We start from the raw sequence: 13,546 nt of genomic DNA, 5'->3' as shown, positions 1-13,546 counted from the left end.
TCTCGTAATGGTGGGTTTCAAGTCTTGTCGTACACGAGTTGTTGGCTTTGCCCCACATATGGTTCTTGCATGGATGCCTCATTCAAAAGCTAAAAATCAAAATGTCTTCTTTCAGCCCAAGTCGACATGTTTCCTTCAAAAATTGTGGTGAAAATAACATCAACCTACGCACTTGTGGATCAATACACAGTCATCACTGTATTTATAGCAATATTCGAACAGTATGTCATGATGTCTGCACAAACGACTAGCTCAGTTTGGGTATTTAACATTAATGAATTAGTAATGGCTTAATACAAAAAAGAACAAACTCATCTCCGACCAAGGCCAGACCTACGATAAAAAAAAGAACAACTATTGGCCTAGATAAAAACATAAACGACAGAAGAGAATAATAAAGGCCCAGATATTAAACAAAGCTCCTGTGATGGAAAAACTTATAAATAAATAAAACATAACAAAATATATAACCAATACCGTTTCTGACAACACTAGTGAAGCTTGCATGTTTTACAGACACTGGACTCTATTGATAATTGTCAAAGACTATAGTATTCTCACTTTGTGTATCTCAACATATGCAGAAAATGACAAACCTGTGAAAATTTGAGCTGAATTTGTCATCGAAGTTGATAATAATGAAATTTTGAGTTATTTTGAGTAATTACCAATAGTGTCCACTACCTTTAATTGGTGCAGGGTATACATTGGTGATTCACCCATTTGGCAACTTAAGAGTAAGATACAGTAAGAGGTAAAGAACAGTGGGGGTAATCGAATCACTACTTGCCGTGTAGGCCTACGGAGTGTAATTTTAGCCCACCGGGGTCCGAAGCATTTCGAGCTAAAACTGAGACCTCGCGATCGCTATTACGGAGGATATTGTCAGCCTCAATTTGGGCACTGAGTTGAGATACCCAATGTTAAACAACAGAGATGTTCCCTTTATCTGTAATGACAATTATAGCACTAATAACGGCTTCAACAGTTACCCGACTACGTTGAATGAATGAGGAGCAACACTGCTCCAAGGTTGATAGAGATTCTTGGTGCCAGCCGCCCCCCCCCCCCCTCCACATCCACCCCACCCCCATATATAAAAACATCATAGTATTAAGTGCCTTTCTATACAGGTTTGGATTAAATCAATTAACAGTGAATGCATATTTCTTGTCCAGCGATATTACCTGTAGGTCTAAAACATAATGGTTACTTACACAAATTCACACAATGTTTGAAACAATTTCCATTTACTGACAAAATTTGTTTGTTTTTACAGAATAATGAGACTGATTGGGACGGGAAATAAACAAAACAAGGGGCCAAGAAAAGAAGACCTTTTGTTAAATAGAAAATAATAATGCTTTTCATCTTACCTTGGTTGGTCTTTTGGTCATAATCAGGCATCATGATGGCATCTTTAACACAACAAGAGCAAAACAACAACAACAACAACAACAACAACAACAACAACAACAACAACAACAACAACAACAACAACAACAACAACAACAACAACAACAACAACAACAACAACAACAACAACGACAACAACCACAAGGACAACATCAACAATAGAAACATCAACATCAACACCAATAGTAACAGCAGCAAAATCAACACCAACATCAATAACAACAAAACAGCAGGCAGCAGCAGCAGCAGTAACAACAACAACAACAACAGCAACAACATCATTGTTAACAACAGCATTACTGGTAGTAATAGCAACAACATCAACATCATTAACAAAATCAATACCAACATCAACAACAACAACAACACAAACAACAACACCAACAATAACAAATCTTAATTTACATAATCTAAAAAAAAACAATAAAAAAAAACAAAAAAACACTCCACTAAGGAAGTTGCACCTTTAAAAGACCCGTTAATTTCTAATGGTTGCAAAAGTCCGCTACGCCACGTCGTATTGTATGAAGGCAATCCATGTACTTGGATACACGCGATATGTTTGTTTGCCAATCCGCGGTAAATAAATACACCCAACAATTGCTCTAGCCTTTAACTGTTTCAGTCATAAAACTATACTCAATAACCACGCACTATAACAACGGGTTGTTCTTTAATATTGCCGTCGTACTTGTCATTTTTTTTTTTTTTCTTTTTTTGCCCTCCTACGCGACGTCGCGTTCATGTATACACACTCCAGTTTTTATCTAGGTCGGGGGATTAGAAGCGGCGGCTACTCAAACGGCTGCCGTGGCAAGCCCGGGACCGCCTCCCCCAAATTACGCTGATTGGCAACTCTCGGACAAGGAGGCTCACGGCTGGTTGGACGGCAGTGTAGGGCAATCAGATTCGTTAGGGAACATCAGCAGTTGCTTTAATTGACTGTTAAGGGTTGCACAGTTAAGGTGACTGTAGGTAATGACGTTTTCACCTGTGAATGCTGACAAGCTAATGGCCGGCTACTTCACTGTCGTTCAGTTAGGTTTTGTCCCCCCCCTTTTTTATTTGATTTTACCGAATTGGAAATAAAAATCCATTTCTCATCGTTCAACTGGACAGAATGGGAGTGGATGTTTTGACAGCGAAACGGGGACAAAATAAGTACAAAGTGATTACAACAGTTTATTAACGGGGTCAATAAGATTTGGTGTATGTAATCAAATTGATTTGTAAATGGAAATTCTAATCACCTTATTCAGTCTATAACACAGAACTAAGTCCCTTACCTGAATTGAAGAAAAAGTGAATGAATGACGATCGTATGAAATCAGAGAGGCAAAACTGGACTCATATTCTGTTTCAAATAATATGATCATATCAAACTATTATCATATTATGATTATAGGCCTACAATCCAACATGATGATGTTATTTCCCCTCATACTCTAAAACCGGGAGTCGGGGAGAAAGAAAAAAAATACGGGCAAAATTGCGATAAAAAACTGGCTGTTTAAGTGTCCATTAAAGATATGAAAAATACTACCTGATGATGCTTTGTAAATAGAACGTACGTGAAATACACAGCGTATAGTGATTACGCATAAGGTTGGAATCGTCATACTTATTAATAATATTATTTATTGTTATTGCAAAACAAAATATTGTGTGTGGTGTTTACATGCTGAGTTACATTAAACAATATGCAAATAAATTAAGGCTAAAAACACATCGAGCTAAATCAAGATGACATTATAACAACAACACAAATGGAAAACGGAAACCGATTTTTTTCTGCAAAAACATCAAGTTGTTTGATAAGTTAAAAGGGAAATTCGCAGACAAAAATATTGTGCTAAGCAGTTCTTCCACAAGTCAACAATGACAAACAGGAAGACAGAGTGAGAGGAAAGTGCAAATAGAACCCCGCTTCTATGAAATGAAACTTTCTTTCTTTCTTTTGTAACAAACATGTTGGAACTAGCTCATTTTATTAAAGGCAGTGGACACTATTGGTAATTGTCAAAGACTAGCCTTCACAGTTGGTGTTTCTCCACATACGCATAAAATAACTAACCTGTGAAAATTTTAGCTCAATCGGTCATCGAAGTTGCGAGATAATAATGAAAGAAAAAAGACCATGGTCACACGAAATTGTGTGCGTTTAGATGGTTGATTTCGATACCTCAAATTCTAAATCTGAGGTCTCGAAAACAAATTCGTGGAAAATTACTTCTTTCTCGAAAACTATGGCACTTCAGAGGGAGCCGTTTCTCACAATGTTTTATACCATCAACCTCTCCCCATTACTCGTCACCAAGAAAGGTTTTATGCTAATAATTATTTTGAGTAATTACCAATAGTGTCCACTGCATTTAACTAATGAGTCTTTTATCTAAACGTGTCTGTATTTCAAGGCAGAGTTGAGCATCCCTCGGGCGAGGCCTTCAATACTTCAAACACAGAAACAACTTCTCTGAAGAAATGTTACAAGAAAACCAACATGAAGCCATAAACAGTCAATATAAATCAGGGATATCTGATTTAAATTAATTGCTATAATATGTTATGCTCGTTGATTCGGTATGTCTCTTTTGTCCTGAGTGAATATTTTTAGAAAGCCTAAAAATAAATCAAATTCTGAAATTGGGGCGGTTGAAACAAGTCAACGAAACCCTATATTATACTTATTTTAAAAACCCTGTAATATATGTCGAGTGAAAGAAATTGCGGAGGAAATAATGGGAAACCCTGTAAAAACTATTTTGAGGAATAGTTTGGAACACAAACATTTAAACTTGGAATTGATCAAGTCGTGCCGTATAAGGATGCAGTATGTTCAACTGTTGGGACTGTATGCTTCGTTTTAAAAAAAGGGAAAGGGCAACCGAGGCATCTTCCCCTTGAAAGAGCATCCTATGAGGAAATTGTAAATTTCGACTGGAGCATCTCAAGGGCACCAAGGCAAGGACCAAGGGGCACGAAGGTAACCGCCTTCGTTGCCCTTTGTGGTGAAGTATCAGGTCTGATTCCTGTTATTGCGTTAATGTATTGTGTGTTGATGTGTGAGCGGGGGCGGGGTTACAAGAAATTATCTCAGAATGTTGGATATGGACCGCTTCAAAACAAAAAATAATTAACAATTCCCGTAGTTTAGTTGATTTCTTAAGCAGGTTTTATAACATTTGCTTTTTGTCAAGTGAGGAACAAAAACACTGGCCCAGATGGACTCAGTCAGGGGGGGGGGGGCGGGGGGCGGGGTATGTTTACCAAAACGGGTTTTTCTTTAAACAATATTAGACGGACACTTTTTATAAATCAAGAATGATTTATAAATCAAGAATGCTGTGTTCCACCTTGTTATTTTCCATTAAAGTTCAAATAACCTTTTTAAAAAAATGTGCTTTGCTTTTCTAGTCAAAGTCGAATCAAATCTTCTGTAGATCACCACCCCCCCCCCCCAACTTCCCTCCCTCCCCGGTGTACTTCTATGAACGTCACTGGACAAAAAACCGCATCGCGCGGTAAAACATCTTGAAGTGTCAGGGCATGTAGGAAATTAACGAATAACAGCACCCTAATCAAGACCGCTCGTTAATAGTCAAGTTCCATCTGTAGAGGACGCTAATAGAAACCACAGTATCGGGGAAAACTAATCGATTCTACCGCGACGTCTATACCGAGTCTCAGACAGTTAGTCACGAATCGAATACCCTGTTTTCCGAGGATCAGTGTTATATAAATTCGCTTAGTATCGTTGCTACTCTAGTATCGATCCCAAAGCATCAAAAAAAAAGAAAAAACAGTCGCCATGCAAGACTCGATCTTCACACAGGGTCACACACTGAACTCGTTATTATTAAACAACATTATAAAAATAAATATTTTTTAATTATACAATTGTCTGTTTTCCTTCTTCTTGGAATCACAGGCTATGACCTGGATATCACACTTTCGAGCTCTAATGGGTATACAAACATTCCACTAATGAAATATAGACGAAGGTACAAACCGTCAACAATCGAACAGCCCTGATAATGGATCGATATTGAGCCTATATTTCGCAGGTGATAGTCAATCGATTTGCTACCATAAGCTTTACACGTACACTTCGTTCAAAATCTCTCTTTTGATACACACTTTTTGATCAGATGCGGTTTGTCAACATCAATCGGTCGACCTACATTTCCATAGATTCAACGTGTGAATTGTGACAGGTTATTTTTCTATTTACTGTAACAAAACAATCACTGAAGTTGTTCGATTTTGCGCGTCCTAGTTTTGAAAGAGAGAAAAGAACAAAAATGGCAAACAAGGTTGTGTTATTGAGATGCGTTTATAATGAGACCGCTGGCAAAGGCCCCATTACATTAAAGCTAATAACCACAATATTATTAGCACAGACAAACTGTGCAGAAACGGGTTACCAACCAAAACAAATGATTTACACTGTTGTCACTGATGCCCTCTGTTTACGTTCATCTCTACAACGCAGATATTTGCACTGTGAAATCGTTGTTGTAACAGCATGAGAGCTCATTTTGGCTTATTGGAAAATAAATTAATTCCTATACCTGAAATTGTCAATAAACACAACACTCAGACCGACGATATCATCCTATATAGAAACACTGACGGGAATTTAATTCGAATGTGAAGATATTTGCTCATCTAGAAACAATATTTTAAATCAAAGTTCTGCCTGAAACAAAGAACTCACAATGTTATTAGTTTTCGTGGAAAACGACGTGTTTACAAGCTCGCAATGGTACACAAAACACAGCAATACAGGCACAAACACAGATATGAGTAACAATAACAAACAATGGTCACAATATTGTCTCATCTGGCCCTAATGAAAATCCTTTTAAAATTTTTGAATCTGTCAAAGTGTAGGTGTTGAGTTGAACCAATATTTTATAGATATTTGTTAGAGCAGTAGCCGGGATATATTGGCAATGGCGTCATTCAAACAACAAGTAGCTGGTACAGAGTCGATCATAGCTCTATATGATAAAAGCCTCTAAAACCATGTCTCACATAACAATGTCAAAAGGGCTGATTTTTTGTGTTTGGTATGTTCAGTATAGTTTGACATCAACACTAAAAGGCATTGTAGGAGCTGCATAAGGTGCCGATACACAATATCCATCAACTCGCGACCTGTGTTTACCGTTCGTGCGGCCCTGCCACCCCGTCAATGCACCCTGTAAAGAGAAGAGGGAAAACGGGAGGCATTTCCAAGCCCGTTTGCACAATTCGCGAACGTCTATATACTTGTTATTTAGCGTGTAAACTCGTGGAGATTGCCTGGCCTGGAGAGCTGCAACTACCGGGGAGTTACACGATGGATAACTGCTCTCGTAACGGGAATCAAAACTCCACTTTGAAACCGTGTCTTTCTACTTTTACTTTTTTTTTTTTTTTTTTTTTCCGAGTTGATAGAACATTGTGTGTTTAGTGTTGTTGAACGTGCAGTGTCGGTTGAACGGCTACCGGAAAAGCAATAGTACAACTCCGGTCATAGTACCGTGTGACTGTGCGGCTGTAGAGTCATACCATATAACAGAGCTCCTGAAATTAAGGAGTAAACCAACACAATGAAGAATGATTGAACACTTGGCAGATGTCACTGGACGCGTGGAATTGGAAAAAAAAAATCTCCGGGAAAAAAAAAAATCTCAGGGAGAAAAAAAAAAACCGGTGTGTTGCAAAACAAACTCTGGTATATACTGAGCTTAAAATGGCACAATGTGTGGAGGAAATAGGTATATAGGTGTTATGGTGGAACGAACTATTTTATTATCTACGTCGGGGTTTTATAAATCAAGCATGGAGGAGTAGATGTGGTTTGCTTCGCGGTTTGGAGCTTTCGCGAATCGATTTTGTATTTCAGGCTTAAGGTAAAGGGTATTTGCTTCATCGGTTGACAGCAAGTATAAACTGCTGGGGGTTTTGTGTTAAGCCAAGAGGAGTCGTTGCGGACTCCGTTACTGATTCTATACACGGGGAGAAAGAACTCAGCGAGGGGAAAAATTCCGGAAATTATGGGCGTTTTTGACAATGAGGTGCGACGGTGAAGCACATCATCCACATCTGATCGCAGGACCCGTGAACTCTTTTAACAGTTGCGAGAGTTTTTCCTCCTTTGCAAAGCACTTTTCAAAAAAAAATTGTTTGTTACTGAAAACTGAAATATATCTTTGCGATCGCTAGCAAAATCAATCAGTGATTTGTTATAGTCTGGAAAGCTGATTCAATACACATTGGCTAGACTGTTGATTGTTCATTACAATAAGTAGAGCTGGTCTACCACTATACACAAACCGACCGTCATCAAACATCAAACTGCTCCATCCAATTAACTATTATAAGATGTAATAAAAAGTTAGCATTTGTATTTTTTTATGAACGATTCTGTGTCTGATTTGCTACCATGTAACCTCCAGAAATTTAACCTTTTATTAAAAAATTGTTTGGGATTTGGGTAGAAAAGGCCGAAATGTGTATTTAGAAGGAAAAAAACATAGCACAATGTGGCATTTAGAAATGGGATTTGATCCAGTCCTCATACAGACACAAATATTAAAGCATTTTTTCAGAATCGAGATTAGAAGCAAAACAAATTATGAAGTTCGTGTTTAAATGCACACTTCCACAAACCAATAGTGTGTTTATTCTCCGTTTCAGACAACAACAACATTTCCACTTGTTTACAAAAAAAATAGAATGACTGTATAAAGTCATTAAAAAAAAAAAAAAAAAAAAAAATGCCCAATCACATTACGCCTACATTCTTAAAATACTTTCCAAGATAACTTTGAAGAATTTACCAAAATCGTTTCTTATGAAAAACAATATTGTCTTTTCTCTATATTCTGAGTGACTGACAATCAGTTCAGCAACAAGATTTCAAGTTGGTGGAAATAAATGTTGATGATTTGGGGGAACATTTTTTTTCATTTACCTAAACAACGAAAACACTGTAAGTGCATGATTTAATACAGTGTTGTGCAGAACAAAACGAAACATAACAAAACATCTGTTACATAAAGTTACCAATTTAGAGTTGCTTTTTAATAAGGGAATATTGTTGCAATCATAGTTGCAACCATTACAATTATTTCACTAATGAGAATCTTAGTTCCAGAAAACACCGAGGTCTTGTTCTACTTCTGGCTCTGCTGCCTCTAGCGGAATGAAAAACAACATCATTTTGCAGCCTTCTGTAAACTCTTCTACGAAGTCATGCATTTTTATAATATTTATGACCATCATCAAACTAATAAAAAATAATGTAGAAATATTAATAATAAATCAATGTGAGTATCCTTCATAATTGTGTTTTTGAAAACTGAAGTGATTGGCATTTCGTTTACTGTGACTTTTTTTTACGAAAACTTCCGGAAAAATTTTAATTTGAAAGACTCAATTTGATTGCCTCTTAGTGGTTAAACGATTAAATTTGAAAATATTTTACTAAAACGCATTGACAAAATATGGCTGTCTTGTACACTGTACTAAAAAAGAAGACTTCACAATGTTGTGCCTAAATTTGGAAGTTAAAAAAATATGTCTTCGTAGCCAGAAACATGGGTCAATTTCATATCTGAAACAGGACAATCAACCCACGAGTTGATCATATTTTATTTAAAAAATAAAATAATAAATAATAAATTGAAAGTGTGTTCAGTCCATTTAAAATTACCTTCCCCTTCACTATACGGTAAAAAGGAGCTCCCCCGCCGTGTAGTTTTAAAGCCACTTACCCCTTGCCCAGACAATGAACCCTCATGGATATTCAAATAAGATGGTGATCATAAATATCTAAATCCGAACACTATACAAGTGTTGTTATCTTATAATATGCACGAGTGGCAATAAATGTTTACTATTGTCAAACATGGTGCGGTCTGAAAAAAAATGTTACAGATAAACTAAAGAGTTGCCAAGCCGTATAAAGGTTAGGACTATAGGGGAAATACGCACTGTTGCATCTGGAAGCCCATAGAAAACTGAAGTGTACATAACTGGAAGCATAGAGCAAGTACGAATGAAAGAAACAGTAACACCCACTCCATAGACAGAAAATTAAAGTCAAGACAAGAACCAAAGTCATCATCACCGTAACTTAGATATATAACTTTTGTAATCAAACCTTTATCTTGTATCAACCACAACCACCCTAAGGAGAATTCGGACAGTACTTGTGAAATTTCCGAACACCCCCCCCCCCCTCCCAGACAGACACTAAAGTAAAAACATGTAAACAAAGTCATAATTATCGTAACTTAGATAGAACAACTTGAAATCACAACTTCGTCTTGTAACAACAACCCCCACCCTAAAGAAAATGTTGACAGTACTTGTGAAATTTTCGAAAGCTTTGGATGTTTTTGCGATATTAATGTCAATGCACCAACAACACCTGGTACGAGGTTATGCTATTCCAACTCCTTAGAATATTGAATAAATTCAATTATAACATTTTTTTTTGCTTCTGTAATGTAATTCTTTTACTGGTTAACAAAATAACGATTTTAAAAGTACAACTTGCAGGTTATGCTGGTCGGTAAATGCTTGACAAGAAAAAGTGTGTGATTGAAGACTCATGATGAAAACATCAGGGGGGGGGGGGTTGGAAATAGCCATGAAGTGATACAGTCCTCTGGTTGTTACATGGTGGTTGTATATGTTTTTGAGCTTCGAGGCTCCGAAATCCAATCCACTCCATGTTTTGTTGTCAATATTGCTTCTCTTTTCTGAATGCTTTGTTTTTGGGGGCAAAGAAGAGATGCTGGAGAGCAAGACCTTAACCAACAGAAGCTTAACAAAACAGTGTTAGTTAAAAATGTAGCTATTGAAATAATTGAAAAACACCTTGTGACTTGGGTGAATAATAGCATCAGGAAATTTGATCCGGAAAATACACTCTGTTGATATTTTCATTTTATTGTAAGCACTGTTCTTAAATGTGTACAAAATATCGTTCTGCTGTTTCCCAAACGACTTCCAGCTAATAGCAATAAGTCAATGTTATCTATTTATTAATTTATTGTTGTTGATTTGTTATCACCTCACAATTTCCTTTAATAATGCACAAGGGGCCACCACGCTAAGTATTTTTCTGTTGCGATGACTATCAAACCGAATTCAATTTGCAAGATCTCTAAGAGCATTTTACAAAAGCAGTTCAGACAGATTCTTAAAAAAACACACAAACTCGATTAGCGTTCCCCGTGCGTTGGATCTGTATTGTTCCTACTGAGTATTAAGCGATCATGACAGCTCCACTCTAAGCAGATTTCATAATCGACTAATTACCAGTGTTATTTTATCTAGTTAACCTGAATATCTGAATCATAAACGTTTAAACACAGCGAGACACACATTGCCGCTAGTGCTTGTGTGTTAGTTGTTTTTGCTCCATTTTTTTTTTTATATAGAAATTTCTTGCGAACACGCTACCGTTCTACCAAGGCCGCTGTAATTAGAGCTGATAGAAACGCTAAATATTAGTCATGATCAACAATTTTTTGACGGAAAATGGCACTGGAAATTTTTTAAAGGGACTATGATGGAAAATAAAACGGAAATCTCAAGTGGGGATATCTTATTACAGAAGATGCCGACGAGCAAGAATTGAGAACAGTTAAATTTTTCCCAGAGCTCGGGAAAGTACGAGTAGGCTTTAGTGCTAACACATGTGCGTATATTTATGGGTAAAACCAAAAATGAATATTCTTTATCCCCGATGCACATTTAACATCTATTAAACAGTTAAATTGTTATGTTTTACGAAAGATTGACTCATAACTATACTGTTCGCGATTAACGGCGTTCTGAAATACAATGACAAGGGTTATGATGTAACAATTCTGAACCCTATAGCTATCCAACTCTCTTGGTCTTCTAGGATCTTATGAGATCAACAAGTTGGTGGATGATTTGTGTTTCCCTGTAACATTGAGGAGAAGCGATGACAGATGAGCAAAGATGCTTGCTACGAGGTCTCGTCGCCTGCTTTTTGAACGAGTATACACACTGCAGTTGTAACATAAGGGATTCACTTTCAAATAATATTAAAATACCGCCCAAATTCAGAACTGTAATTTTTATAATTTAAATCACAAGTCCTTCTTTGTAAATCTTTGTTTAATATCTGAAATAATTGACAGACATATCAGGGTGCTTCACTAATAATACATAAAAAGGTAAATTACAATATCACCCAAATTCAGAATTATCTTTCCATTTGAGGATATTACATCACAAGTCCTTCTTTTTAAATCTTTGTTTAATTTCTGAAATAATTGACAGAAATATCAGCTCGTTTTGGGGTGCGTCACTAACAAGTAACACATAGTAAATTTTACAGTATCACACAATTCAGATTTTTTTTTTTCTCGTTTTTTTTTTTTACTTTGAACAACCCGTATTAGAATTGATGATGGTAAATCACAAACAATTCTTTAAAAATTCTTGTTTAATTTAACACATAACTGGCAGAAATAGCAGCTAGTCTTAAAAAGGTTCCTTAGAAAAAGTAAATAACAGACAGGTTAAATTTACTTCACATCGCTGTGAAAAACATTGTCCCGTAAACTGTCAGCCCTCGCCCCTCGCGTCTCTCATTTGGTAAGGGTCGCAGGACGACGCCGGACTACCCCCAGCCTTCTGAACGCGTTGCGGGACAATCCCTCGATGTAGCAAATGATGTACCTATTCCCATGTCTCTAGTATTTAGATCATTGCATTTATAAAGCAAGGTGATGTTACACTTAAGTTAATCAAAAGAGATTCGAATAAACTCAGTGGAAGTTACACTCCTGTATCATTATCACCCTCGATTAAAGGCAGTGGACACTATTGGTAATTACTCAAAATAATTATTAGCATAAAACCTTACTGGATAACGAGCAATGGGGAGAGGTTGATAGTACAAAACATTGTGATAAATGGCTCCCTCTGAAGTGACGTAGTTTTCGAGAAAGAAGTAATTTTCCACGAATTGATTTCGAGACCTCAGATTTAGAATTTGAGGTCTCGAAATCAAGCATCTGAAAGCACATAACTTCGTGTGACCATGGTGTGACAATGGTGTTTTTTTCTGTCATTAATATCTCGCAACTTCGACGACCGATTGAGCTCAAATTTTCACAGGTTTGTTATTTTGTGCATAAGTTGAGATAAACCAACTTTTAAGACTAGTCTTTGACAATAACCAATAGTGTCCAGTGTCTTTAAAGTAAATGCTGTATGATATAAATGTAATCAAAATTGTTGTATTTTGTAACAAGTGGCTCTGATTCCAATTGTTTTTAATACCCATTTTCATAGTACGGGTCTATGAAAATTCTTTCGAATACTTCGTTTTAAGGTTTGATCAGTCTGGCTTCAAACATCCCAACAACTCATTCCGAAGCACTTATTTTTAGCACTCCTGTCTGCTATTTTTATTTTTAGCATGTTCTTTTTCTCAGAAGCCTTGTAAAGGAAATCGTCTTAAATTGATCATGAGATAGTCCTTCGCAACAGAAACCCTTGCAGTTTACTCAACACGAGGCTAAACACAACATAGGAAACCCAGGCATGAAATCTTAGAAGAAAATGATCTGGTGGAAGCCAAATATCCGCAAATTAAAACCTATGAAGTATTTTGTAAATAAATTGAATGAAGAGGTGTATTACAACTCGCGTGAGTCCAATTGTATAAACGATTGGATTCGTATGATGTGGTTGCTCAACTGCACCGATTGGAAACACCGGGCGGTGATCAATTTGGAAATTTCTACATTCCCCGACTTCCTGCCACATAAAAAGCAACAGGTCGAAACGGGGAGAGGTTTTTCTCTCTCTCCCCCGTCAGTGTTTACGCAACGATGACAATATCACAACCGAAAATGGGTCGAGTAGAAATATCTATTCAATTGTGGGCGTCTCTTTAGGGTACGATCATATACGTGATTGGAAATTATCACAGCAAGAGATAAGTTTAATAAAAGTGTTGTTTTTTATGAAAGTACTGATTAGGCTGGATGAAATTCCCGCCCAAAATAATTCCGTGTGTGACAAAATTGTCCTCAATACACAACGAAGACACAATTAGCACACGCACGGCGTCTCCACCGAA

Source organism: Asterias amurensis, chromosome 13 (assembly GCF_032118995.1).
Source record: "Asterias amurensis chromosome 13, ASM3211899v1".
Taxonomy (NCBI): Eukaryota; Metazoa; Echinodermata; class Asteroidea; order Forcipulatida; family Asteriidae; genus Asterias; species Asterias amurensis.
The sequence above is the reverse complement of the archived record's forward strand: the minus strand, read 5'-3'. Positions refer to the sequence as shown.